Genomic DNA, 26,703 nt, shown 5'->3' on the forward strand with positions numbered 1-26,703 from the left:
CATGTGACCTATGGCCTTTGGGTGGGGAGGACAAGTCAGCGTAGGTTATAAATCCTCACAAGTGGACCTGGCTGTGGGGATGCTGATAATGGAGGGACTGTGTGTGGGCAGCAGGCATATGGGAAATCTGTTCAATCCTACCTTGCACTCAATTCTGCTGTGAACTTAAAACTGCTCTAAAAAATAAAGTCGACTTAAAAAATACACAGGGGGTGCCTGGATGGCTCAGTTGGTGAAGCATCCAACTCTTGATTTCAGCTCAGGTCATGCTCTCAGGGTCCTGAGAGGTCAGGTTCCACGCTTAGCAGGGAGTCTGCTTCTCTCCCTCTGCCCCTCCCCTCTGCTTGCACTCTCTCTCTCCCTAAATTGAATAAATCTTAAAATACACACACACACACACACACACACACACACACACACACATGAAATATACATAACTGAATGGTGGTTGATAGTGCTGCTGCCCAGGGCTCTGAGGTGAGCCCTGCACTCTTCCTACGAGGACACTTAGTGAGTGTGGGGAGGTGTTAAGGACGCAGGTGCTGATGTGAGTGAGACGTGCCTGGTTTATTTCACCAGACGAACAGAAGAGGGCTGGGAAAAAGAGTCACCTTTCACCATGCCGCTGTTGTTGCACCTCAAAAAATCATCTCCAGTGCTCAGAGCTGTATGTCCCGGATTTGTCTCACTTCCTTCATGTTAACCCCTCAAGTTCGGCACTGTGTTCATTTCAGAGTTGAAGAAACGCACCTCAAAAGGGTTGCCCGGCAAGGAGGTTCAGAGTGGAGACTTCGTCCCAGAGTGCTGTGGGCTGACATCACACTGAGGGCGACTCTGAGGCCCACTGAGTCTGAGACTCGTCCAGGCTCAGCTGGCTGGGAGCACAAGCAGGGCTCCTGGCGGAGGGCCTGGTGTCCCCCCCCCCCACCATGAGCCACTCTCAGACATGGTCTGTCCACTGCTTCAGCAGTCGGTCACGCAGCCTCTGCATGATTGGGGTCCTGGAGTGGCAAGCAGCAGGAGTGGCTCTGACTAGTGCAGCAGAAGGGAGCTTCCTGGAGGGGCCTGCACAGTGCCCAGCTTCAGAGCGGGGGCTGGAGAAAGACCCAGGAGCCCCTGGTGTTGGGGAGGCCTCAGAGCATGGCTGCCATAATGAACGGGCACCTGGCCCTTTCTTCCATCCTGGGGTCTGTCTGCCCAAGGGTGGGGACCTGGACCTAGAGGGTCCGATGGGCCTGCTCAGGTCACAGGCCCACCCCCTGGGCAAGGTGGGCTCCTTGTTTGGATGGCCCCAGCAGGATCTTCCCTAATAGAGGAGGGGCTGTTCCCTAACAGGAAATCAGGGTGCTGTCATCAAAGACAGAATGAAGGGCGGGGGTAAACAGAAGGGGGAATGAACCATGAGAGACTATGGACTCTGGGAAACAAACTGAGGGCTTCAGAGGGGAGGGGGGTAGGGGATTGGGATAGGCCGGTGATGGGTATTAAGGAGGGCACGTATTGCATGGTGCACTGGGTGTTATACGCAAGTAATGAATCATGGAACACTACATCAAAACATAATGACATAAAAAAAAAAAAAAAAGAGAGAGGCCCAGACTAGCGGAAGTTACCTGCAGCACCTACTGTGTGCCCGCTCCAGGCCTGCCTGCCATCCCACACCGGTAGCTGGAAGTCCCAGCCTGAGAAGGGCGTCTGGGGCTTGCCCTTGCTCTCTCTCTCTGCCACCAGCTCCAGGAGAGAGATCCTGGGTGGGGCTTCTCATCTCTGAGCAGGGGTGTTCTCAGAGAGATTTAGCCCAGCTTCCCCCGGACCCCTCTAGGTCTGACACCCGCACACCTGCACACCTTCTATGCCCCTGAGGCCCAATGCAGCCTCCAAACTGCCACGCCCCTCAGCAAATTCTCTTCGGGGGCCGCCCTTCACTGGCACCCCCTCTTTCCAGGGCAACCGATTGAAAACAACATTATGCAACTGCAGCCTCACCCCCACTGTTTAAGGAATGGATTATTGTGGCGTATCTTTTCCAATAATAGTTTTCATTAAATTAAACCCACAGCACATACATTCCCTGGGAATAGCAGGCAGATTAAATATGGCAGAAACGTTCTGGAATTTCCTTAGAAATCAGCCTGTTGGCCTGTGCGGACTGGCTGGTGATCAAGCGTACAGGCTATGGAGTTAGGCTGCGGGGGTTTAAATCCAGGCTCTGGCCCCTGTGGCTGTGTGACTTTGAGCAACGGCATCACTTCTCTGGGCCTCAGCCTCCCCATCTGTGTAATGCAGTCGGTAGCAATTCCTACCTACCTATGGGGCTTGTAAGGATTAAATAACTACTCACCTAACATTCAACGAGGTGAGCTACAGACATGTGCACACAGACTCACGTGGGCCATCCTTGAAGAAACAGGGACCTGGCAGGAAGTTCGCTGCCCAAGGTCAGACTGTCATGTGTGTGCAGAAGGAGAAGCCTGAAGGGGGAAACCTGTCGTAGGGAAGCTGGTGATTTCTTTAAGACTAAGAGTGGGAATAAGTTGCCCTAGGCCTCCTCCCCACTCCTTGCTTTGTTTTGTCGGCCAGATCGAGTCTCCTTTGCTCTCTATTTCCTAATCGAGTAAACTCTGTGATCCTAAATGCAAACACACCAAGGCAGCACAAACGAGCACCTGCTTCCTGCACACGGCTTCTAAAAGAACAGGATGAATGAGGGGTCACCCGGTGAGAGACGCAAATGCTCCAGGAGGCAGAGCAGGATTTGGCCCTGCCAGTTCAGTCCATTTGCTCCTTCTTTGTTAGATTGTTCGTTTGTTCATTCCTTCCTTCCTTCCTTTTGCGAGAGCTTCTGTGTGGGAGGCAGGGACCTCACCCCCAGGAAGCTTACATGCAGGGGAGGCAGGGCGGGCCAGGAACCATGCAGTGTGCCAGCTACAGGGGACCTGGTAGGGGGCAGAAAGAAGACCCTCATTCCAGTGGGAGACATATACAAATAGAGAAATGAAGAACAAGGAGGAAGATGTCAGCCCAGCAAAGAGCTAAGGGGTGTGCACAAAGGGTCTATAACAGTCTAGAGTCAGAGAAGACACAGTACCTATATAAAATTGAAAGAATCATTTCTCCAAGGCTTAAAACCCATTATTTGGGCATAACATGTCCCTGGGAAATCTCTGCTCTATCCAGCTCCCCAGGCCTGTCTAAAGGTAGGTGCCCCATAGCACCCCACCTTCTCCAGCCCCAGCTCACCTTCTCTGTGTCTTAATTTCTGTTGCACCTATTGTCAGACCATCTGGATATGCCCTTGGCCTTCTCTTTTCATGACGTTTGTCTGCTCTCCATCTGGAATGCAGGTGTCTCGGGGGCGAGGCTCTTCTTCCTCTACATTCCCCTCTGCATGACTGAGCTCAGAATAGGTCCAACAAAAGAGCAGCTAATGATCAAGTTCTTTGTGCATTAGAGACATCAGACCAGAAGACTTGGCAATGTCTGCACTGTGGCTTGTGATCCAGAATTCAGGACATGTTCTCATGCCAGTTTCCCTTAACCTGAAGTGTGTTGACTCTCATATCTCTTTGTCCCCTTAGCATTCTGTTTTAGTCAGGCTGATGCTAGGCCATGCTGTAGTAACACATTAACTGTAAATCAAAATGGTTTAATGAAAATTTTATTTCTAGATCATGGACTGAGCACAACACAGGTATGCACATATGCGGAGGCTCTACTTCATAGTCAGCCTGAGACATGGTCTGAGGAAGGAGCCACCATCTTGTACCTGCACCACCTGGGACATGGGGTCTCTCAAGTTGCTGTGACAAAGGAAGAAAGTCCTGGAGTATCATTTCCCATCCTGACTCTTTCATGCTTTGGCTCCATCAGTTCTGCCTGCAGCCCATTGTCCAGAACAAGCCTTACGGTGCTAACCAAAATGGGGGTTGGGGAGGTAGGGATGCAAATGGATATCTAGTGTGTGCTAAGTGTCTCGGCCACGGCATCTCATTTCTCTTTGCCCAAACACTCTCTGATACTCCCAATATACATGTGTTCTTTTTGTCTTCTCTGTGTCCATTCCCTCCACTTTTGGTATCAGGACATGGATATGTGGTTGGGTCTCCATCTATAATTCTGAGGGGAATGGCAATCAGGGTGCTTTGAGTCCCCCATGACAAGAAGTGGGTGATTGATCCTGTCAGCAATGTATTGGTTTGACTTTCGCCTTTGAAGGATACTTTGGCTGGGTATGGAATTCCAGGTTGGCATCTGTCTCCTTTCAGAAGGTGTAATTCTAATATCTTCTGGCTCCTCTTGTCTTCCTTGAGTTCATCTGCACTTTTACTGTTGTTCCTTCAAAGGTAATAGGATTGTTCTTCTGGCTGCTTTTAAGATTTACTTCGGGGCTTTGGCTTTCAACAGTATTACCACGCATGACATGCCTCGGTTTTGTTTTCATTGCATTTGCCTTGTATGGGATTCAAACTGATTCTTGGATTTATGGTTTGATGTATTTCATTAATTATAAAAAATCTTAGGTTTTCTCTCTTCAAATATTGCTTCTGCCTTTTTCCTTTTAAACCACCAGAACTTTGATTACATTTATATTACTTTTCTACCATGGTCCATATATCACATATGATTTTTATTTTCTACTTCTTTTTGCCTTGATTCTTCAGTCTGGAAAACTCTTTTGATTCATATCCCAGCTCACAAATTCCCTCTTTGGTTGTTAAACTCATCTCACACACTCTTAAACTTACTTATTGTATTTTTCACTTCTGTGTTTCCTTTTGCCTCCTATTTTATAGGTTCCAGTTCTATGCCAAAATGATTGATCTTGTCTTTTAATTCTTTCAAGATACTGATAATATTATTTTTAAAAATCTCCATTATCTGGATCTCCTGAGGATCTGATTTTTGTCTGTATTTCCCCTTTATTTTTGGTTACAAAAACCTTTCAAATGCCTGGTTATTTTTGATTGAGTGTTGGACATTTTTAAAAAGATTTATCGAATGATTGCTTGATTGATTGATTTGAGAGAGAGAATGAGAGTGAGTGGGAGGGAGAGGAAGAGAGAATCTGAGGCAGACCCATGCTGAGTGCAGAGTCCAATGCTGGGCTTGATCCCACAACTGTGAGATCCTGACCTGATCTGAAACCAAGAATCGATGCTCAACCGAGCCACCCAGGTGTCCCTGTGTTGGACATTGTTAAATAAAAAAAACTCTTGAGTTCACTTGCGGTTTTTCTGAAAGATGTTATCTTCCTTCAGAAAGGCATTAATTTTATTTTTGGCAAGCAGCCATCCCAGAGGAACACACCTTACATGATTATGGTTTGATGTGACCTGAAGCTGACTTTAGTTTCTCCTGGCCAAGACTGTTGTCCAGTCAACCCTTCCCCTTAAGGCAGAGCCTGTCCAAATCCCAGCCCCAAACTCGGGAGTATTTCCCAGAATCTCTCCTCCTCAGCAGCCCTTGAATTCTAACACTTGTCCCCTAGCCTTATGAGAGTGTTGTAAACTCTATTCAACTTCTCAGCCTTTCAATTGTTGCTTTTGGGATTTGCAATCACCTTTAGGGGAAATGAGATACCAGATGCTCAGTTCCCATAGCATGGGTTCCTTTCTCTCCCAGACTTGGCCCCAGATAGTCTCACTGTTTCGTTAACTCACTGATGCTTTCAAACAGGTATTTTAAAATTTTTGTCCAGATTTTCTTATATTTTAAGTTAGAGGACTGATTCAAAGACCTTAGCCTGCTGGAAGGAGAACTCCACCATTCCAAAACTGGAATGCAACTCAACCCCAATAAAAGATTCAGTATAGTACAGCCATGAGAGTGGAATAATATACTGTCGTTAAAAATGTTAAAATATTTTATTGTTATGATAGAACACTAACAATGATATTTTGAAGGAAAATCAGAATATACTTTTTAAACATTATCCCAGTTCTGTGACAACAACAAAGTATCTGTATGAGCATAGATAAATGACTAGAAAGAAATGTAGTAAAATATGCCCTGAGGATGTATTATCTCTAACTAAGCCAAAAAGTAAGGGAAAAAAATTTAAATTTGCTTCAGGCATGCAGAATTTGCTAGATTATTTCTTCAGTACACCCCCCTCCCCGCCCTGGCATCTCAGCGGCAGCTGTGTCCTCAGGGAGTCCAATACTACTTGGTAAGTGTCCTTGATCATTTCATACCAATAAGCTTTGTTTCCCTGATTATCTGTCTGAATTTGGGGTGGTAAGGGGCTGGCTTTACCTCCTGGATGTTTCATTTGCAGGCTCGGTGTCTTATCCCACTTCTGTCTCATCAGTACCTCTTGAGAACATTTATTGACTAGCCATTGCATGCTTATCATCACACACGCTGACCAGATGACGAGGCACCCATGCTCGAAGGGAGCTTGGAGATCCTTTCACTAAGTTAAACATTATGCAGAACACACACACACACACACACACACACACACACACACACGATCAGCGGGGCTGCTCTCCATGAAGAGTGTCTGTGTGTGGGGGGGGTTCCACCCACACTTGTGGTCTTCGATCTGCCCCACCATGTAGCAGCTGGGGCAGGTTTGTGGACCCTACTGCTATGTATACAACACAGATGCTTCTAGGCCCCTTGCTGTATAAGTAGGACCCTCAGTCACTGGCCAGCCAGGTGAGGTCCCTGCATTCTCTCTTCAACATGGCACACTTCTGTTCTATCATGTGTCTCACAAGGGGCATCCGTGACTTATCTGTTTAATTTTTGCATCTCCCAGCAGAGGGTAAGCAACATAAGGGCAGGACTCTGTTCGTCCCGCTCACAGTAGCATCCCAGGGCCATGTACTCCCTGTGTGATGCTGGCAAGTTACCAGCCCTTCTGTGTCTGTTTCCTCACTTGTAAAATGGGGACGCATTAATAGCGGTACTTCCTAGGGGGTCTCCCGAGAAGGAAAGAGTTATCATATACAAATGATTAGAATGGCAGCCGGTGTATAGTAAGCGCTACCTACCGGTCACCTGGTGGTGCTGTTACTGTCATTGTTAAGGGCAGGGTCTCTTGCCTTCTGCAGCCAGGCCTGTCACGTCTCACAAAAGCTCTGGCTTCTGATTCTAAGCACTTCAATTTCCTGACAAGGAACGCACCCCCTCCCTGCAGTGGGTCCCAGCACCCCTTCTTTCCTCAGCAGGCAGACCCTGCCTCAGATGCTGACTCACTTCCCCCCTTCTGGCCTCTCCTCACTGTCAGCAAGGCTGGTCACTGGGTTTCTCCATCGGTTTCCGGGGTGTTGGTCTAGCAGGAAAGCAGGGCTTCCTGTTCACTTCCTGCGGCACCTCAGCGGCCCCTGTGCCCGGGGCCTTGTGAAACCTCAGTGGACAGCAATACCCAGCAACGCAGAGTATGCCCAGAAGCCCACAGTGTCCGAGTCACCTACCCTGGGAGTGAAACACTGAGAGAAAGAGCATCGCCCCAGTGGGTCAAGCCAAACCCAGCTGCTATTATGGTCCTGGGGCTGGAAAGCTGGAGGCTGCTTCGCAGCTGCTTGGCTGATGGTAAACTTTCACAATGCAGTGCAAAAGCCATTTAGCACCTTTAAAGAAATTAGAAATGGGTTTTTCACGTGTGGCGGTGCTGAAAATTGCGAATAATGATAGAATTATTAAGAACAGCCTTCCTGGCCTTACGCTCTTAATTGCCTCTGGTCTGTAAAGCTGACAAATGTGAAACAGTCCTGGGAGCCTGGGAGAATGGCTCCTGGTTCTTTTATTTATTGCTGTGAGGACTGCTATTTGGGTGGAGAGATGCTGTGGGAACAAGAGCAGTGAGCTGGGAGCCGCAGGCCTGGGGTCCCACCTGGCGTGCTCTCAGTGGGGCCTGAGGCTCTGGTCCCGCTAAGGAGGCAGTCTGAACTGATGGGGGCAAATGGGGTCTGTGGAGTGACGATCTTCCAGAGCCCTGTGGTGGCTCGCAGGCAGCCAGCTTGGGTACAGGCTGAGCTAAGCTGAGTAGGTTTCTTGCTGCAGAACTTCCCAAAGCCTTTTGTAGAGTTGTAATGATGGGCAATGTCTAGTAAGCACTTGCCCTGAGCCACCCCAGGGCTGGAGGCTTTGCGTGTGACCTCACTTGTCTTCATCAGCAGGTCCAGAGGAGCAGCTGGGGCAGAGAGATCATAGACAACTGCTCCGCCGTTCACGGGCTTGTGAGCAGAAGGGCCAGTCTCCACCTCGGATCTGACGACAGAAGCTGTGCTCTAACTCTATGCTTCCTCTGTCCTGTCCAGAAAGCCCTGCGTGCAACCTTGAAACCATGCAGTCCAGTGACCCCATTTTCCAGATCAGAAGGTGGAGGCTTCTCTAGGCCTGTGCGTGGCCGAGGGCAGGATTCCTCTCCTCCGTCCTCCACTCCCCCATAACCCTCCCTCCAGTGCGCTGGGGGTGGGGGGCCCTGGAGTAGGAGTGTGCATTCACCCAACTGTGCCACCTGGGCCATTTGCACAGTTGTTGGTGGTAGAATGTGCCCGCAAGTGTCTTACTGCTTGGGTTCAAATCTTGGCTTCACCACCTGGCTATGTAACTCTGGGCAACTTACTTAACGTCTCTGAGCCTGAAGAGCCACAGCTGTAAATACTCACAGGTCTGACATTTTACTAGAGTTAATATATGTAAAATGCAGAAAAGTCATGGGACCAGGGCCAGGTGATTTCCCACACCCACCTGCAGCCTAGAGTCTGCCCTACTCAAGGGCTGGGTCAGCCAGGCTCCTGGTTCTTGCCAGGAGAGAAATAAAGTTGGCAATGAATTTTTCCCCCAAGGAAAGAAAAGCTTCCCGAGACTGGAAAAGAAACCCCTTTTCTCTGCTGCACTTTCCAGAGTGGCCAGCAGATGGCAGGAGCAAGCAAGGGAACGGGAGCCCTGCCCCACCTGTGGGCGGGTAGCTGGGCCTCTGAAAATCCCGTGGTGCAGTGCTCGGTTGTTGTATGAAGAGATCTCCAGTGTGAGAGCCCTCCTTCATCCTGAGCAGGATGCTAAACAAACTGGGCACTGGCCTCGTGGCTAGCACCCAGGGAGGAACCAGGGGCTCCCGTTTGCTCCCAGCACGCACTGATGCCCTCCAGTTCCCACATGTCAGCCTCTTCCAGAGAGCACCGGCCGCTTCTCTCTGCTCCTGGACGCAGGGACATTTCTGGCTGGTGCACCAAGGCCTGGGGATGGAAGTGGTGACTGTGTGTCCCTGTCGTTAGATTGAGGGTTGTCGACCATAACGAACTCCCCAGGGCCCATTCCGGCGGGCGTGGTTCTTTATGCAGTCATTTCACAAGTTTTACGCGGCACGGTGTGCCTGGCCCCCTTCCAGGGTTCCGGGCGGCAGTGTGAGAAGCACGCGTTAGGTCCACGACTGACAGGGAGCTCACGTTCCAGGGGGAGAGACAGAAAGTAACTGGGAAGGAGTTAGGATAAAGTGGGATTGAGCCGGGTGTGAGAAAGATAACCGGAGAACAGGAAGGGGGTGGCCAGTGGGATCCGAGGGACAACGTTACAGAGAGTGGTCAGGGAGGGCCTGGGAAGGGTAGTCCAGGTGGAGGGAGAGACCAGGGCAAACCCGGGGTGGTGGGATGGGCTTCCCATGTTTCAGAACTAGAAAGGAGGCCAGTGTGGCTGAGCTGAATACATGAGGGGGAGGGGCGGGCAGGGGGTGGCAGGGGTCTGGTCCCCTGTAGGCAGGGTCAGGGGTCGGGATTCTGGTCCATAGAGAATGTGAAGCTGCCCAAATGGTCAAATGCAGCAATTTCACATGGTCCAACCCGCCTGCTCAGCGAGGTCAGCGGGGTTTGGTTCTTCAGCTTCACAGACCCTGGGATTCCGGGGGCCCTTCCCTCCAGGTGACCAGGTTGTCCAGTGTAGCTGCAAACGTCCTCAAGCCCAGTCCTGCCTCACTGACATCATTTCTCCTGCAAGCGCTGTGGGCAGCTGCCCGTCTCTCCTGTGTATCTGGCTCCCTGCCGGGCCCCCCAGCCCCCCAGGCCTAGCCAGGCCCCCTGCTGTTTTCTGGGGCCTTTCAGGGAAGCTCAGACCAGGTGGAGCCCACACACAAGCCTCCCTCCCCCATCTCCAGCATGTCACGGTCCCTCCGGGGCGCGCTTGAAAGCCGCGAGACGTGTTCTTCACATCTAAGAAAACTGACAATTCCTGGCAGACTCAGGTTCAAATCCTTATTAAGTTGTTAAGTGAAGGGGGATTTCACATCCTTCCAGCGGCCCTCCTTCTGCCACCAAGCGGCTATTTGGGGGAGCTTTGCTCCTTGGCCTTCCCTTTGCTATCTCTCCTCCTGTGTCAACTGACGTGAGGGGGCGGGGAGCTGCCAGAGGCCCCCCCTACAGCCTCTGGGGAAGCAGGAGCCACGCAGCGGGAGCTGAGGGCCGGGAGAGGCAGACTGAGAACAGAGGGAGGGCAGTGTGGGGACCTGGAAGTGAGAGGAGCACAGAGCAATGAGCAGTCCTCAGGAAATCGAATGGGACATGTTCCCGAGTTGTCAAGGAGAAGATGTTTGCGACACGTGCTCAGCCGCGACAACTTGCCAGGCACACCTCAGCGGGGGCTGGGGATGAGGAGCCCCAGGAGGCGCGGGTGCACAGGCGACCGGGTGCCGTCCTGGGCTCGTGGTAGCTCTCGGCCTCCTCCAAGTCTTGAGAAGGAGACTCCCTGGCGGGACCCACAGCACCCCTAAACGTGAGGCTGCTGGACAAAAAGTCAGTCTGCTGTTTGCTCCTGCCAGGCGCCCAGGGCCCTCCCCACCTGGATCCAGCTCAGACCCTGTTTGAAGCTCCTCTTCACATGGGCCGTGCTCCCCGCAGTGCAGAAGGGAGACGGCGTTCAGCTCTGACTCTGTGAAGTTCTGCAGACAGACACCCCCGTCGTGAGTTCACTCGGTGTGGGCTAATCAGAAAGTAGGGCTCTCACATGCTCCCCTTACACAAAGTCCTCAGTGTTTTGCTCTTAGGTGGTTAAGGGTTAAGTGTGGTTTGGAACTTGGTCTGGGGGGTTTTGGATGATATGCAAACACGTCCTCTTTTCTTCCCCTTTCACATAATGGGATATGAGATTCTGATGCCTGCAAATTGACTCTCAGGTGTTTCCAGGAATTGATGATGTATGGATAATAAGGGGTACCTGCATCTTACTGGCTCTAACCTGCTGGGCCGGGTCAAGCCTGGAGAAAGCAGGTGCCGCTTGGCACCTGACATGGTAAATCCCTGCCTTCTTTTGTCATTAACGGGGGAAAAAACCCCACAAATGCCCCCAAAGAACTCCGCTGGTTGAGTGGTTGATGGAAACCCTCTATTAGGGGTCCCCCTGGGAGCTGTTGGGCAGCAGCCCCACGGAGGCCATGGGAGGGCACTTTGCAGCCAGGCTGCAGCAGGAGGCTGGTCATGACTGAGGACTCCACCGAGCCAGAATGCAGAGCTCTGCCCCTCGCGGTGCCAGTCGTGGGGTGAGGAGAGCTTGTCATGAATCAGAGCCACAGCTGATTGATCTGCTCGAGGCTGGCCCTCTCGGCAGGTGCCCGGAGGCCTGGCGGGCCTCCTGTGCCATGGGGCTGCGTGGCCCGCCTGGGAGCTGGCTGCAGCCCTTCCTGCAGCAAACTGGGGCTTGCCTCGGCCCCGCCTGGCCATCGTGGCGTGGGCCATGCATGCCTGCGGTGCCTGGCAGCTGAAACCCCCCCAGATTCCGGCAGAATATGCTCATGACCTGAAAGCTCATTTTGTAGTCGCTCTACCCTGAGATGCAGCTTACGTGCTGGCAGGATTCATGCTCAGCTCTTTCCTCCTCGGGCCTCCTTGGGCCTGCAGCACCACCGTCTGCCAGGGACAGCCACTTGGTGATACTGTTAATTAAAACCATGGCACTTGGGGGCAGGAAAGAAGTTAAAAACTCTGAAGTCACTTTCCCTAATAGAAATCTTATTTTGGAGGTGCTCACAGAGGTCAGGCCAACCACGAAAACCCACACGCCTCAAATGAGCTCAAACAGATTAACTGAATTTACTCAGCTGGGTGTCTGGAGGCAGAACAGGGACAGGGACCTGCCATTGGCAACAGATAGGGGTGGGGCGCACCCTCACCTTTAGCCCCAGATTCAGTCCTGGCGCAGGGAGATGGGAGGAAAGGCCGAGATTTTCTTGGAAGACTGGAGAACTGCTGAGTAGCTGCTTTGGAACTTGCTGACCCAGGCGTCTGTGAGCTCAGCCTGTCGGCGTCCCTGCGTCCAGCTCTCCAGAGTTTGATGACTATCGTCCACTGGAAATTCTCTTCAACGTGGTGGCAGTGACTGGGGAGTGGCTATATCTGGAATCCATTAGTCACACAGAGAATTACCCCTTTTCTGTGTTTTCTGGCCCAAGCAGCTGCTCTGAATGCTGACGGCTCTTTGGAGCTGGCAGCATCTTGGGCCAGACGGTGCAGACTTTTCTCCTTTGAGAGAAGTTGGAATGATGTGGAAAGGCCCAGAGGGGGGCGTGCTCTGAATCTGGGGCAGCAGAAAGCATTGTCAATGTGCAGGCCCAGGCCTTCCGCCGTGGAGGGAGCAGGACTCTTGCTTCCGAGGAGTTAACTCATTCTGGGTGCTTGGACTAACTTGTGAGATATGTCTTCCCACGGGACTGCAAGAGTATGGCCTTCAATAGCAACAATTTAATTCCGGATCATGGCCTTAGTCCACGAAAAACCACATTTTATCTTCTCTTCTCCACTTGCCCATTTAAAGCCTAACGCGGTGGGGCTGGGATGGGGCAGGGGCCTGAAGTTGCTATGGAAACACCGCCTGGAACTCAACACATCAGCCGGAGGCTTGAGTGTAGACCAGGCCAATCCTCTACTCCTTCACCTTTGAGCCCTGCCTGCCTGCGGTCCTGGGGGCACACGGAGACCACAGAGCCTGCCCTGCCCTGCAGGAACCCAGGAGAGCACCTGGGCACTCTGGCTTTCCCTGAAACTCACATACACCTCCTATAGGCTCCTTCCAGAATCTTCTCCAAATCCTCTCCCAATTCAACTCCCTCTGTCTCCATAGCAACCAACACCCCATGATAAGAGGCCAGACCCATTATTGTCTTTGTTTTACTCCTGGCATCTTGGGCCACTGATAAGGAGGGGGGAGGGATCCTCGTATGCCAGAGAGCCTTTCCCAACTGATTCTACTGGAGTTAAGAATCCATACATGGGTATCCTTCAGTGATCAGCGTGAGTCCAGCCCAAATGTCCCCGTGGTATAATAAAGGATTTCTGGCCTTTGTCCCTGCTTTCTGGGAGGGAGGGTCTAAATCCTCGGAGTTTCCAGGTGATAGGAGTATCTTTGTTATTCATGATGGACCCCTGGGGCCTTCCCTGGGTTTACAGAGGAGGCGACTCAGGATGGGGGCTGGCCCTGCTGGAAAGACCAAGCCTGTGATCAGAGGGCTGGGGCTCAGACCCACAGGACATCAGACCCCTGGGGGATGGGGGTGGAGGTTGAATTCAATCCATCCTGCCTCTGTTGTAAGCTCTGGGTGCCGAGGCGCTGTGGAGCTTCCTGGCTGGTGGATGCACGCTAACGTGCTAGAAGGGAGATTTTCCGAGTTTGGGACCCTCCCAGGCCTGGCCCTGGCTCCTCTCCGTTTGGCTGGTCCTCACTCGCATCCTCTGTAATAACACTGCTTTCATCGACATAGCACCCCCCTGAGTTCTGTGAGTCCTTGTGGCAAATGATTGCACCTGAGGGGTTTGGGAGGACCCTCAGATGTATAACCAGATGGTCAGAAGTGCAGGTGGCCCAGGGACCTCCAAGCACTGGGGACTCTGCCCCGCCCTGCGTAGTCTGAGCTAACTGTTGGCAGTCTCTCCGAGCAAGGTCAGGGGAGGAGGGAAAGAAGGCATCTCCGCATGTCTGCACTTAAGCGGCTTTCTAAACCCGCTGCCCCTCTGAGTTGCCTAAGGGGCTTTTAGAAACAAGAGCTGCCTGGGCCCCTTCTGGAGCACGTCGGATTTGGTGAGCCAGAAATGGGAGCCTGGAACGGACACGTTTACAAAGCTTTCACAGGTGGTTCCGAGGCAGAATCCTATTTGAGAATCATTTTCTCAGGAAGCCAAGCACGTGTTCCAAGCAGAGAAAATCTGCTCGAAAGAAGAGAAAATGCAGGAGGCCATTTGCCAACGTTCAAACAGAAGGGAACAAAGGGGCGGCGGATAGAAAGTTAAGTGCTGGTGGGCAGATCATGTTCAGATCTGTCTCTGGGAAGGCGCAGCTTGAAAGCCTCATGTCACCTGAGATGGGCTATGATATGCGGCCACTTGAGAGACTTCTTGCCTCTAATATGCTCTCCCCTGGCTCATGGGACCTGGAGTTTTTCCGTAGGGTCAAGACACCAGCGTCCTTTGCTGGGGCGCACATTTTGGATCTCGGGGAACCAGGCTGGAGGCCAGAACCTCGGCCCTGAGCCTTTGATCACATGGAGCTGTGAACTCGTGGATGTGGGCAGTGGGCTAGATGTGTCTGGAGAACTGGGGGCACAGGAGTAATTCACTGTGACAGCTTTCTCAAATCTGTCCTGTTCCCCTTCTCTCCAGCCACAGCCCTGAGCCACCATCATCTCCGGCCGGGGTGAAAGCTACAGATTCCGGTCTCATCTCTCTGCTGCTTCTCTTGCCTCTGTGCAGCCCCCCCTCCTCCCAGAAGCCAGGGTGAGCCTTTCAAAAGTTAATCATGTCATCTCTTTCCCTTGCTTAAAATCCCCTAATGGGCCCCCACCACACCGTGAAAAATATGAGTCCCTGTGATCAGTCCCTACCTGAACCTCCGTTTTACTTGGTCCACTCATGCACCCACTGGCAGCCATACCGGCTTGCCTGCTATTCCTCAAAGAGTTCCCAACTCTCTTCTACCACAGGGCCTTTGCATAAGCTGGTCCCACCATCTGCGATGCCCTGCCCTTGGCCTCACACTTGCCATGGCTTGTTCCTTGAAATTCATGATCTCACCTATTGTTACTCTTTAAAAAGGCCTTCTTTTAGCAAAATACATAGGTAGGTTGCTTCTGTTATTGTCCATGACATCACTCCATTCATGCCCTTCACAGAACTGGTCATGCTTCTTAATGTATATTTACTTGCTTGTTTTTCCTGTTTCTTCTACTCTGCTGCTGAATGTTCCATGCAGTGCTTGGCACATAGTAGGTGCTCATTTTAGCTGGAGTGAATACTACTAGCTACAGCAGCATCTGATCCTAAAAACCTCAGTGGTTTAACTCAGAAAGGTTTATTTCTTGATCATATGACTCACCCAGTGTGGATGGGGGGGGGTGCTTTGCTCTCCACACTCCAGTTAAAAAGGGGGCCCTGCCACTTTGTAGCCTCCCGATCTGAACAACGTAGCCCAAAAGATTTGCCAAAGACAAGGAGTCCAGAGAAAAATGAGGCATGTGGCTTCAAACAGCCCGGAATTCACAGGTGTTGCCTCTGTTCACGATCCATTTGCCCCAAGCAGTCATATGGCTCCACCTTGCTGCAGGGGACATGGGAGACAGAGGCAGGTGGGATGCTAAGGGGTTGGGGGGAGTGGTGGGGGTAGGGAGATCTGTACAGCCAGGAGCTCAGAGTGGGTGGGGCCTGCGGGACGGGAGAGGCCACACCCATGGAAACAAGCTCTGTGGCTCCTGCTGGATTTTCCCTGTGTGTGAACTTCTAGAAACAAATGTCCACACTGAACAGCAGGCAAGGACTCAGGACAAATTTTCCATTTGCTTTGTATTAGCGCCAGCCCCGGGTGATGGAGTAGCTGTGTCTGCTGCTGGCAGCGTATATGTTAAGAGGGAGACAAAGACTCAGCAGCCATTAGCAGGTACTGCTTGCCTAATGCTCCATGAAGCACCTTGGAAATAGGCCACCGTGCGAAATAAATGATCCACGGGGCCCCTGTGACCTCCAGCTCCCTTGGCGGGCGCTCCTGTTCCCTGGAGGCCCCCCTCCCTCCTGGTGGGCTCCCGGAAATGGGTGGCAGAAACCAGCCTGGTGATTTACCTCCTGCCTTCCTGTGACTCCCCACCAGGCCCGTGCACCTCATGTTTAACTATGAGGCTGTGGATGGCAGGGATATTAATTATAGGGCTGCGCTGTGCTACCTGGAGAAAGTTGGTGCACGTGTCATTTGACTTTCCTCAAGAAGGAGAGTTGCATTTTTCCTGGTCGCAGGATGAATGCCAGGGAAACATGCAGAATCACACGAGGGTTTTGAATTTAGAAGCTCCAGTTAAAAACATTAAAATCCTTTCTGTCTGGTGAAGATTGGGAGAATCCACTCCTAGAATTTGGGGTTTCTCCGTAAAGGCCAGCGGCTCTCACGTGGGGAGGGCCGTGCGTGCTGTTGGGCAGAGCCAAGGATAGGTCATGGCTGGGTTTTCTACATACATAGAGCAAGAGCATTTCTTGGCAAGATTTATTCTTGGCTGAAAGCAAATGGGCACATCCCAAAGGGTGAGATGGGGAGAGTCTGACACATGTTGGTTTGTGAGTAAGTAAACACCAGATTACTGTGAGTAATAATAACACCAATAATAGCAACGACCTTAATTAGAGCTTGTGTGACAGGCCTGGCCCTCGTCCACACTCCATGGGTGCATGCTTGCTGCTGTCCAGTCTTCCCAGAAGTCCTGCAGGGGTCCGCTGCTTTACCCCCATCTCACAGAGGAGGTGGTGACACAGATGGGACCGGGCCTGTGCTCGGTCTGCATGACACAGAGAGTGCGGCAAACTTCATCATTCGAAGTGATTCCATTAAGAACGTTGTTGTGCCATATGTCAGCAATGAAGCCAGTGCTGCCATTTTACACCCCTACCGTGTGCTAAGCATTTGTGTGTACGTCCGTGTGCTGAGGTGTATGCACACAGGCATGGGCCCGTGTGTGCGCACACGCATGCGGAAAGAAAACGACCTGGGTGAGCTTGGAGAATCCCAGATGCCGGAGGGGCCTGCATGTGCGGCTGCTGCTGGAAGCGGGAGTCAGGGCCGTGTTGGTGACCTCAGGAGAAATGGGTTCCCGAACTACATCTACTCCCAGTTCTCTGTGTGATCTTGGGCTTGTCAGTTTATCTCCCTGAACTCTGTTCTTGAAACATCTTTTAAGCTTTAAAAATGTCGGACCGTTATACACATAGAGAAAGGTGCGTGTGAAGGCCCTGTGTCCTGAATGCTCACAAGGCAGACAGATGCGACCCGCACTCGGAGAAAGAACTAACACAGCCTTCATCTGAGCAGCCCCTGGGCGCCCGCCCCAGGCACGTGCCTCCCCAGAGCCCATCACTCGCCGAGTCTTCCCTTACCTGCAGGGAGGAAATGCTGGGTGCCATCGTCATCCAGAAGGCAGTGATGGGACAAGGGTGACGGTGTGTCCAGCTCAGTGCAAAGCCCTTGGCGGGAACTATTTTGTGGGCCTCCGCAGGAAGCACGATGCAGCCAGCGCCGGCACTCTCCCCACTTCGCAGACGAGGACAGCGTGGATCTGCAATGGGATCCAAACAGATTAGCCCAGTTGTGAGTGTGACCCTGTCTGTCCTGTGCTATTCACAGACTTTAGTTTACGATTCTTCCTGCTTCCTTATTCATTCCAAGTATCTCCCTGTCTTGCTTGCTGGAGGGTGGCTGTGCTGGTGTCCGGCCACAGACTACAGATCAGGCCGCCGGACAACCGTCTTAGGCTGTGATGACTTCCATTTTACCTCTCCAAGAATCAAGGGGCCCCAGGAAGAAGCCAGCTCACATGATAAATTATTCAACAGAAGGACAGAAAGCTCGCTGCACTGAACCTAAGGATTTGGGACAGACAATGGGAAATTATTAATAAAAGAAATTCCACCGCTTTCCTCATCCCACAGTGGGAGAGACTCATGGAATCAACTCAGAGTGAAGGCATCAAGTTTAAGCTGCTAATTACTTTTAATCATGCAGAATAAAAGCTACATCCCTTAAAATACACCAGACAGCTAAACCTAATCTTTGCTTTTCCTGGGTATCGTCGAAGGAATCCAGATGTTACTGTAATAAAACTGCTCCATAAACAAACAGAATACCCAGCTGTAGGAACTGACTCCTCAGCATTCGTGTGCCCCCAAAGGCTCTTCCTGGTCTGGGGTCCCGAGTGCTGGTCTGCGACCCCCTCCCCTCCCCTGGCAGCCCCCACTGAGGACACAACCAGATAACCAGAAGGGAGACCAGCACAGACCTACGCTGAATTTCCGTGGGACTAAACCCGGGACCCATCTGAAGCCCGTGTCTGTGCACTTCCCCGCAAGTGAGGGGCAGCCCTGGGTCTTGGGGGGTCTGGGTGTGGAGAGGGTGCCCTAGAGCAGTTTGGATACGTTTCACTCAGACATATGTAGATGCACCAGTTTATTTTAGGTCTGTCAATATTAATAACAGAGGAAGTAGCTAGCACATCTTGGGACTGTTGGTGCGCGCTTCCACCCTGAGCCCACGACACTATCAAGTAGCTCCTGTTGCTGACTGAGAGTCACAGGTGAAGTCAGTTCCCCAAAGTCCCTCAGTAAGTATACGGGGAAGGTTGGATCTGAGTCCAGAAGACCTGATTCTACTATTATTTTATAAAATGTTCCTCTTTGGTTTGAGCTGGCCTTTGTTCTTTCAAAAAACAACTTTAGTTGAACTCATGGTTTAGTAAAACAAAGTTGGTTTTGAGATCGTCAAATAAGTGCATTTAAAAATATTTATTCTTTTATCTTGCAAAGTAGTAACTACTTGCAAGTAACTACGTGTTTACAAAATGATAAATGTTCACTTGCTGTAAACATTTTTTAAAAAAGATTTATTTATTTATTTGACAGAGAGAGAGACAGCCAGCGAGAGGGGGAACACAAGCAGGGGAAGTGGGAGAGGGAGAAGCAGGCTCCCAGTGGAGCAGGGACCCTGATGTGGGGCTCGATCCCAGGACTCTGGGTTCATGCCCCGAGCTGAAGGCAGATGCTTAACAACTGAGCCATCCAGGAGCCCCTGCTGTAAACATTTTGAACAACACAAAGAGCACAAATTAGGGGCCACCCAAAATCCCATCCCCCATCATGCTTTCTGAATATTCTCCTGGACATACTCCATTCCAGCCTGTCTTAAGATGCAGGTCACTCCAAAGATGCTCCAAGAAAAAAGGGGCTCTGAAGTCATGTTGGCTGGGGAACACTTTGGAGGGTCTGAGAAGTTCTGCAGTAAATGAACCCTTTGGCTTGGTCCAGTGTCATGTTTCCCAAGCCAACTTGTGTATGGAATGCCTTATCCCATAATAAGGGTTTGCCTTCTCTCCAGACAGTGTCCCCCAGGAAATGCTGGCCGTACAGGACTGCCCCCAGCCAACAGGTATTTACCAGGTCTGGGCTGTTTATCATGCTAGGCTCTGGAGGCCCAGGGGTGAAGGAGGCAACTCCTCTCCCATGGTGCCTACCTTCTGGTGGGCAAGGCAGCACACAAGTGAACAAGAAAGTGAAGACACACACAGGTACTTTCAAATGCTAACCATGGCCACCATGAAAAGAAGAGGTCCACATGGTGCCTGCTTGCACAGAAGGCCTCGCAAGGACGAGACCGAACGAGCCAAGTGAAACATGCTGGTTTCGGGGAAGAGCTGAAGTGAAAACCTCTTGGCCTCTATAAATAAAGATGAAGATGTGGGTATATAATTTTATATATTGATATCACATTGTATGTTGACACTTGCCTCTTCCACGCAATTAAAATGTCAAAGATGACATTTCTAGTCAATGAACGTATTTCACTATTGTCATGTTTAAGAACTGCTGAGCATTTTCTTAACCAATCACCTACTGGGGGAAACTCTGGATTTTGGTCTGTTCAAGCTGCTGGGACACAATTGACTAGACTGGGCGGCTTGTGCTTGTCACAGCTCTGGAGACGGAGGAGTCTTAAGGTCAGGTGCCGGCGGATCCAGTGTCCAGTGAGAGCTCTCCTCCTGGTTCACGGACACCTGTCTTCCTGCTGTGTCCTTTCATGGCAGAAAGGGCAAGGGAGCTCTGTGGGTGCTCTTTTATGAGGGCACCAATCCCATCCATGGGGACTCTGCCCTTGTGACCTCATCTCCTCCAAAGGCCCCACCTCCTAACACCAATACACTGGGGGAATGGGTTTCAACATCTGAATTGAGGGGGGGAACTCAAATATTCAGTTTAAGAAAACTTAAGAAACCTAAGAAACCTAAGCAAACTTAGGAAGTTTTCCTGTGGGTGCATTTTTCTCACTTCTCAAATAGTCTCCTAAGGATAAATTCCTAGAAATCAGACTGTTGCGTCCAAAGTTGTGAGCATTTTACAATGTTATACAATCCTGCCAGACTGCCTTGACGGCCACGCACGGCCTTCCACTCTCTCCAGGACTGCGCGAGCGCCTGTTTCCCAAGTGCCTGCTGTGACTGGGTTCATCTACATTGCTGATGCCAACCTGATAGCTGGGAAACAAGATTTCATTTTCTTTATTTGATTGAGGGTGACCTCAAACATGACTATTAGCCTTTTGTATTTCTTCTTTTATGAAATGCTGTTCAAATCCTTTGCCTGCTTTTCCACCGATACATTGATTTGTTTTCTTACTGATTTTCAAGAGCTCTTTTGTATAGGGGGGATATTTGTGATAAATTTGTGATAAAAATTATTGTTGTCTTTTGGTTTTATTTATGATATTTTAAGCCATTTAGATGTTGTAAATGTTTATGTTGTTAAATTAAAATGTCTTATTTTGTGTTTTCTGATCTTGTAACATGTTTAGAATGGCCAACCCTACCTTATGATTATATAAATAGTCTCTCATATTTACTTCTAGCTTTTTTTGGTCTCTGTTTTTCTTTTCCAAACTTTTTGTCTTTTAGGAATTCACTTTGCACTAAGGGGTCCAGTTTTATGTTTCCCAAATGGCTAGTCAGCTCTTCCATCTTCTCCCTTGTTAGAAATGACTGCTGTCCCATGCATTAAAATCTCTACATACTTGGGACTATAACTATGATCTTGATTTCTGGTCGTTTCAATTGTCTTTTGATCCCTTTGCCAAACCACACTGCTTTACTTACTGTGGTCATATAACACATTTTTAATATCTGGCAAGATAGGTTCCTCAATACCACTCTTTTAAAGAGTTTTCCTAACTGTTATAAGATAAACATCTTTTAATTTACCTTACAAAATATCCTATAACACTTCCAGATAAATTTTAGAATTACTTTTTTTTTCCAAGCTAAAACACATCCCACATTGGGATAATATTGAACTTAAAGACTACCTTAGGAAAAATTACATCTTTATTGGAACGTCTTCTTATTCAATGAAAGAAGATATGACTCTCCACTTATTGAATTATTTTAAATGATCTTCATTAGAAACTTAGTTTTGGCTTCATGTCTGTCCTGCACATTTATTGTTAAATTTATTTCTAGGTGTTTTAGGGCTTAGGTTCTATTGCAAATGATTTTCTAAATCATATATTTCCTAACTTGTTATAATTTACATATGAGATTGTAAATTATACTGATTGTTGTATAACTGATCATACTACTGTGTTTTTATTATTTTAATGTTTTTTCTATTATTTTGGGTTTTCACAGAAGCATACCATCATTAGTTACAAATTATGGTTGGTTTTGCCTCTGATGAACATAGGGGAAGGGAGGGGAAAATAAAATAAGATGAAAACAGAGGGAGGCAAACCATAAGAGACTCTTAACTCTAGAGAACAAACTGACAGTTGCTGGAGGGGAGGTGGGTAGGGGGATGGGGTAGCTGGGGGATGGGAATGAAGGAGGGCACATGATGAAATGAGCAATGGGTGTTACATGCAACTGATGAATCACTAAATTCTACCTCTGAAACTAATCATACAGTATATGTTAATTAAATTGAATTTAAATAAAATTTAAGAAAAATCATGGTTGGTTTTGCCTCTTCTCATGATCACAACTGCTTTTATATTTTTGTCTAATTCTGTTCAGTACTTTTGGAACAGTGTTATACAATTGTAGTGATAAAGGGTACTCAGAACTTTTTTTTTTACACAAATGGAATACTTCTAGTATTTTCTCAATGATGGTAATTTTTGGATTGAAATGTGTGTTTTTAAAAATCTTTAGAAGAAGGTATCCACCATTTCCATTTCAAGTATCAGAAGTGGATTTTATGAAATGTCTTTATGATTTTTAAGAAAAGAAATGATTGTATGCTTCTTTTTCCTTTGTTCTATTAACACGGTAAAAGTGTTTTTAAAAGTTTCTTAAACTGCATAGTTCCTGGACTATGTGCATCAGTTACTCGTTGTCACAATGTATTATTTACTTCTATTTGCTAACACTTTATTTGGGCTTTCTGCATAAACCCCCTCCAAGTACCTTTCCTGTGGTATTCTCTATGAGGCCCTGGCATCCAGCCAATCTGGCTTCATTAAAACTGTCAAGTGACTTTTATCTTTCTCTGTGTGCTGGAATTGTTTAAAGAGTGTAGGAATGATCAGTTCCTTGAAGTTTTGGGAAAATAAGACTCTGGCAAGCAGCAACTCATAACCCACTATTGAGAATATAAATTGTTTCAGCCACTTTCGACAGTCATTTATTAATACCCAGTTAAGTCTAAAACGTTTATACCCTATAGCCCCACAACTGCCCTCGGTATCTGAACCCTAGAAAAACACTTCTGTGAGCACAGAAACATGTACCAGGATTTCCACCGCAGTGTTGGTTTGGCTAACAAATTGGAAATGACCTAAATGCTTTTCACTGGGGGACCCGAGGTAATTTATGCAAAGACTAATCTGTGGCAGTTGAGGGGATTGGATTAGTTCTCCCCATATCAGGGTGGAAAATTCTCAAAAACAAAATATTGGGGGAGGGAAAAGAAAATGAAAAAAAAAAAAAGAAGTCCATTTTGATACAATCTGTGTAAAAATAACACACAAACAAAGCTATGTAGGATTTTTAGATGCACACATATTATCAAAAGGGAAGAGTATTCATCACCTTTAAGAATCAGGGTTTCCACAGAGGAGGAGGAAGAGGAACAGAAATGGTCACTCAAATGTCTTGGTTTTATTTTATTCATTAAACCAAAAAGGTCTGCTGTAAATAAGGAAAACCCATGACATCTTATAAAGCCAAGTGGCGGGACGTGGGTACTTGTTGTATTAACCACACTTCATTTACGGTTTTACCTTCTCTGCTGCCTTTCTTCATTTTTACCTGGTTTCTCAATTAAGGACTGAGAAGGGTTTTTCAGTGTCCTATTGTGTTTACACTCATTTTTCCTGTTTATCCTCTTTTTAGAGCTGGAGGAGGACCCTGGATGTGATGGCTGTTATTCTTTGGGCTACTCTGAGCTGGGTAACACAGGGCTCATGCACCGTGGGTGTTCAATAAATGCTAGATGACGTTATCTTCCTCCTTCTCCTCGCCACTCAATACTTGTCCCCCTCAGTTGTCTGTGCCACCTGCCTGGTATGAAGCCGTGCCCGTGGTTAAAGCCCCTGGACTGTGATCGTTTCCAGGCTTGGGGGCAATGGCACCCCGTGAGGAGTTGGGGCGTGGACCCTGTGCTCCTCGGGGCCCTATCTGTGCCCCTTGTCTGCTCTGTCCACTTGCAGTGCTCATCGCAGGTTACTCTTCAGGGCCTGCCCCGCCCAGTGAGTGACAATTGTGGGGGGTGCCTTCTCCCCTATCCCTGCTCCCTCAGCTGGTCCTGCATGTGGAAACCACTAACACACGGTGGTTTCTCTTTCTCCCTGGCCGCCTGTGGCCCCCTCCCCAGCCTTCACGCTTCCTCTTATTTATTCCTGAGTTGAAGCGACACGTGTTCACCAGCATCCTCTCCCTGAGATCCCATTCTCATTGTATCTGCTGGATTTCTTACTTCCTAATGTCAGGGGAGGCCAAGTTGACTTGTCCATTTGTGGATTCCTGAGGTCAAAGATTCTCAACTGGGAGTGATTTTGCATTTCCAGAACACTTGTCAATGTATGGAGACAGTTTTGGTCGTCATGCCTGGCCTTGGCAGGGTGAGGGCTGTGCTACTAGCACAAGTGGGGAGACCAGGATGCTGCTAAACGCCCTGCAATGTTCAGGGAAGACAGTCCCACCCGTGAAGAATCATCCTTCTCCAGATGGAGCTGCTACCGAGGCTGAGCACCTTGCTTTCGGCCCCGTCCATGAGCCACTTTGTGCAGCCAGTTTACCCAATGGCATGGCTTTGCAGAAATGACAGGCATGTCCCCTTCCAGTCCACCTGGTATCGTCTGCATCATTCAGCATGCACTGGGCACCTGGTGGTGTACTGCTGTTAACTGACCTTCATCGACTCTGTAGCTGTGTTCATGTTCTCCATAGAAAACAGAAGTCAGAGGCTGGGTTTGGATCTTTGCTCCGTCACCTTTTCTACGCATTCCCTTAACAAGTAGTTACAAAGCACCTACTGTGCACCGGACACAGCGCGTGACTGTGTTGGGCGCTCACAGTCCAGCGGGAATGCAGGCAGAAGCAGTGCACACATGATGACCACGTGCACGATCGAGGACGGCAGTGTGGGCAGGACGGCCGGGAGAGCGGTTGGCAGCATCTAGGTAGATGGTCTGTCGGTTTCATAGGGCTGTAACGAATTATGACAAACTTGGCAACTTGAAACACTGGAAACCTGCTCTCTCACCATCCAGAGGCCAGAAGTCTCTAATTCGGGTGATGACAGGGCTGTGCTCCTCCTGCGGGCCCGAGGGGAGGAGCCTGTCTCGCCTCTCCTGGACCCTGGTGATACCAGGTGTTCTTGGCTTGTGGCCGTGTCATTCTGGTCTCTGCCTCTGTCTCCATATGGCCTCTCCTCTGTGTCTGTGTCTCCTTCCCTTCCATCTCTTAGAAGGACACTTGTCATTGAATGTAGGGTTGGCCTGGAAAATTCAGGATGATCTCATCTCATCTCAGGATCCTTAACTTAATTACATCCGCAAAGACCAGACCCTTTTTTCCACATAAGGTCACATTCCCAGGTTCCGGAGATTAGGACATGGACATATCTTTCAGGAGGCCACTGTTCAACCTCTCCAGAACTGCACAATTTTCCCTGGAAGTCCGCAGCTGATTTCCTTCTTGCCCCTTAACCATCGATGGGAGATGCTGGCTTAGACCAGGCAGGATCCATCCACCCTTCCTACACATCTTGGTGCTCACACACAGAAGAGTTCTAAAAGCAAGAAGACAAGCAGCAGGCTCTGCCACCATAACACCCTCCTCCTCCCTGTTTCCCAGACCTGCCAAATGTTGTGCTCCCTCCGTGCTTTTAATTTATTTTCCTAAAACAGGTTCTGAAACCTGAGCATGCAGCAGAATCACCCAGAGGCCTTGGGTTTCAGGTTCACAGTCTGCATCTCAGACAAGTTCCCGGGGATGCTGATGCTGCTGGTCCCGGTACCACACAACCCAGAACCACTGGGTTGAAATGTTCTTCCTGCTTCTCAACTCTTGGATTCCCCTCAAGGCTCTCTTTTGCCTGAAGCCTCCTGGTGGCTCCAACCCATGGGTCTTGCCTTCTTTCTTCTGTTGCATATATTGTAACCTTCCCTTTAGCCCCATTTGGAGTTCATGTCTTGCAGCCAAAGACAGAGCCTCATCATCTCCACTTTCCGAGCATCTAGCGCATGAGTCCATGTGGACGGCCCTCAGCGGACGGGTGCTGAGTGAAAGAGTGAAGGAGATTCATGCACAGTCCCCCTCCTCCAAAGAACTTGTGAGCACTGAGAGCTTATGGGGTCATGGGCTTTGAACTTGACCATGCCTGTGTGCACATGGGGGTTCGGCAATGTGACCCTGGCTCAGCTCTTTAACTTCCCAAGACCTCAGTTTCCTCGTCTGCAAAGGGGGCATAACAATACTACTTACCCAATTGTAGGAGCATCAGATGTGATAAAAGCATGAAAAATGCTCATTGCATTTATGAAGTGGCTAGTAAATGCTCATTATTGTTAATGATTATCGGCATACTATCCTTTGGGACCAGAGGGGTGCAGCCATGCTTCCTCTTGCTGGAAGCAGCAAGCTCCTTCTTGCTGTGTGTGCGCTAATCCTCCAGCAGAGCTTCTCCAGCTGGGGGTGCATGCCTCGGCGGGCGCAGGGCTGAGAATCAGAGGCTGGGTAAGGTACCCGAGAAGCCTGGTGTGTGGACCTGGAGCACCAGTTTCCTCCAGACTGAGCTATTTTAGGTTTTGAAAACTATTGTCTTCCGACATTATAGAGTCGAATGCAAGCGCTCATAAATTTTAAGGTAAGACATCCAGATTTTAGCATGCTCCTCAGGCAGAGACCCCATCCCTGCAGGGCTCGCTCCTTCCCTGTCCTCCTGGGGCACGAGGCACAAAGCGGCTAGCAGGCCAGGGGCTCGCGCCTGGTGGAGGAGAGCGGATTGATGGAGCTGCTCTTCACGCACTTCTCTTCTCCTTACACAAATGTTTTTGTGACCCCGTGCCCTGACGCCCTGTTCAGACCATGGTGGGCCCTGGTGCCAGAGGCAGATGCCCCCCCGCCCCCGCCGCCCGCCCCACCGGCAGCTGAAGCCCAGAGGAAGTGCGTTTGATTGTTCGAGGCCCAAACAGTCCAGCCCTCACCTTCCTGGCCTTTTGTGCTGGAACAAGGCCCATCAGTTCTTTTTTTTTTTTTTTTTT

General features: G+C 49.6%; 2 long non-coding RNA genes across 2 annotated transcripts in view; one reads left to right on the forward strand and one right to left on the reverse strand.

Annotated features, from left to right (window-relative positions):
* Positions 1 to 7,094, reverse strand: part of LOC121104628 — a 19,829-nt gene extending 12,735 nt beyond the window's left edge. Inside the window, exon 1 of the long non-coding RNA XR_005836990.1 lies at positions 7,002 to 7,094. This is a non-coding gene — a long non-coding RNA (uncharacterized LOC121104628). The remainder of the gene's footprint in view (positions 1 to 7,001) is intronic.
* Positions 5,190 to 17,112, forward strand: LOC121104629. The gene is made up of 4 exons (XR_005836992.1): positions 5,190 to 5,676; positions 6,073 to 6,169; positions 10,763 to 10,903; positions 16,605 to 17,112. It is a non-coding gene; the product is annotated as an uncharacterized LOC121104629 (long non-coding RNA).
* The last annotated feature ends 9,591 nt before the right edge of the window (positions 17,113 to 26,703 follow it).

This window comes from Ursus maritimus, unplaced genomic scaffold (genome assembly GCF_017311325.1).
Source record: "Ursus maritimus isolate PB19 unplaced genomic scaffold, ASM1731132v1 scaffold_22, whole genome shotgun sequence".
NCBI classification, from domain to species: Eukaryota; Metazoa; Chordata; class Mammalia; order Carnivora; family Ursidae; genus Ursus; species Ursus maritimus.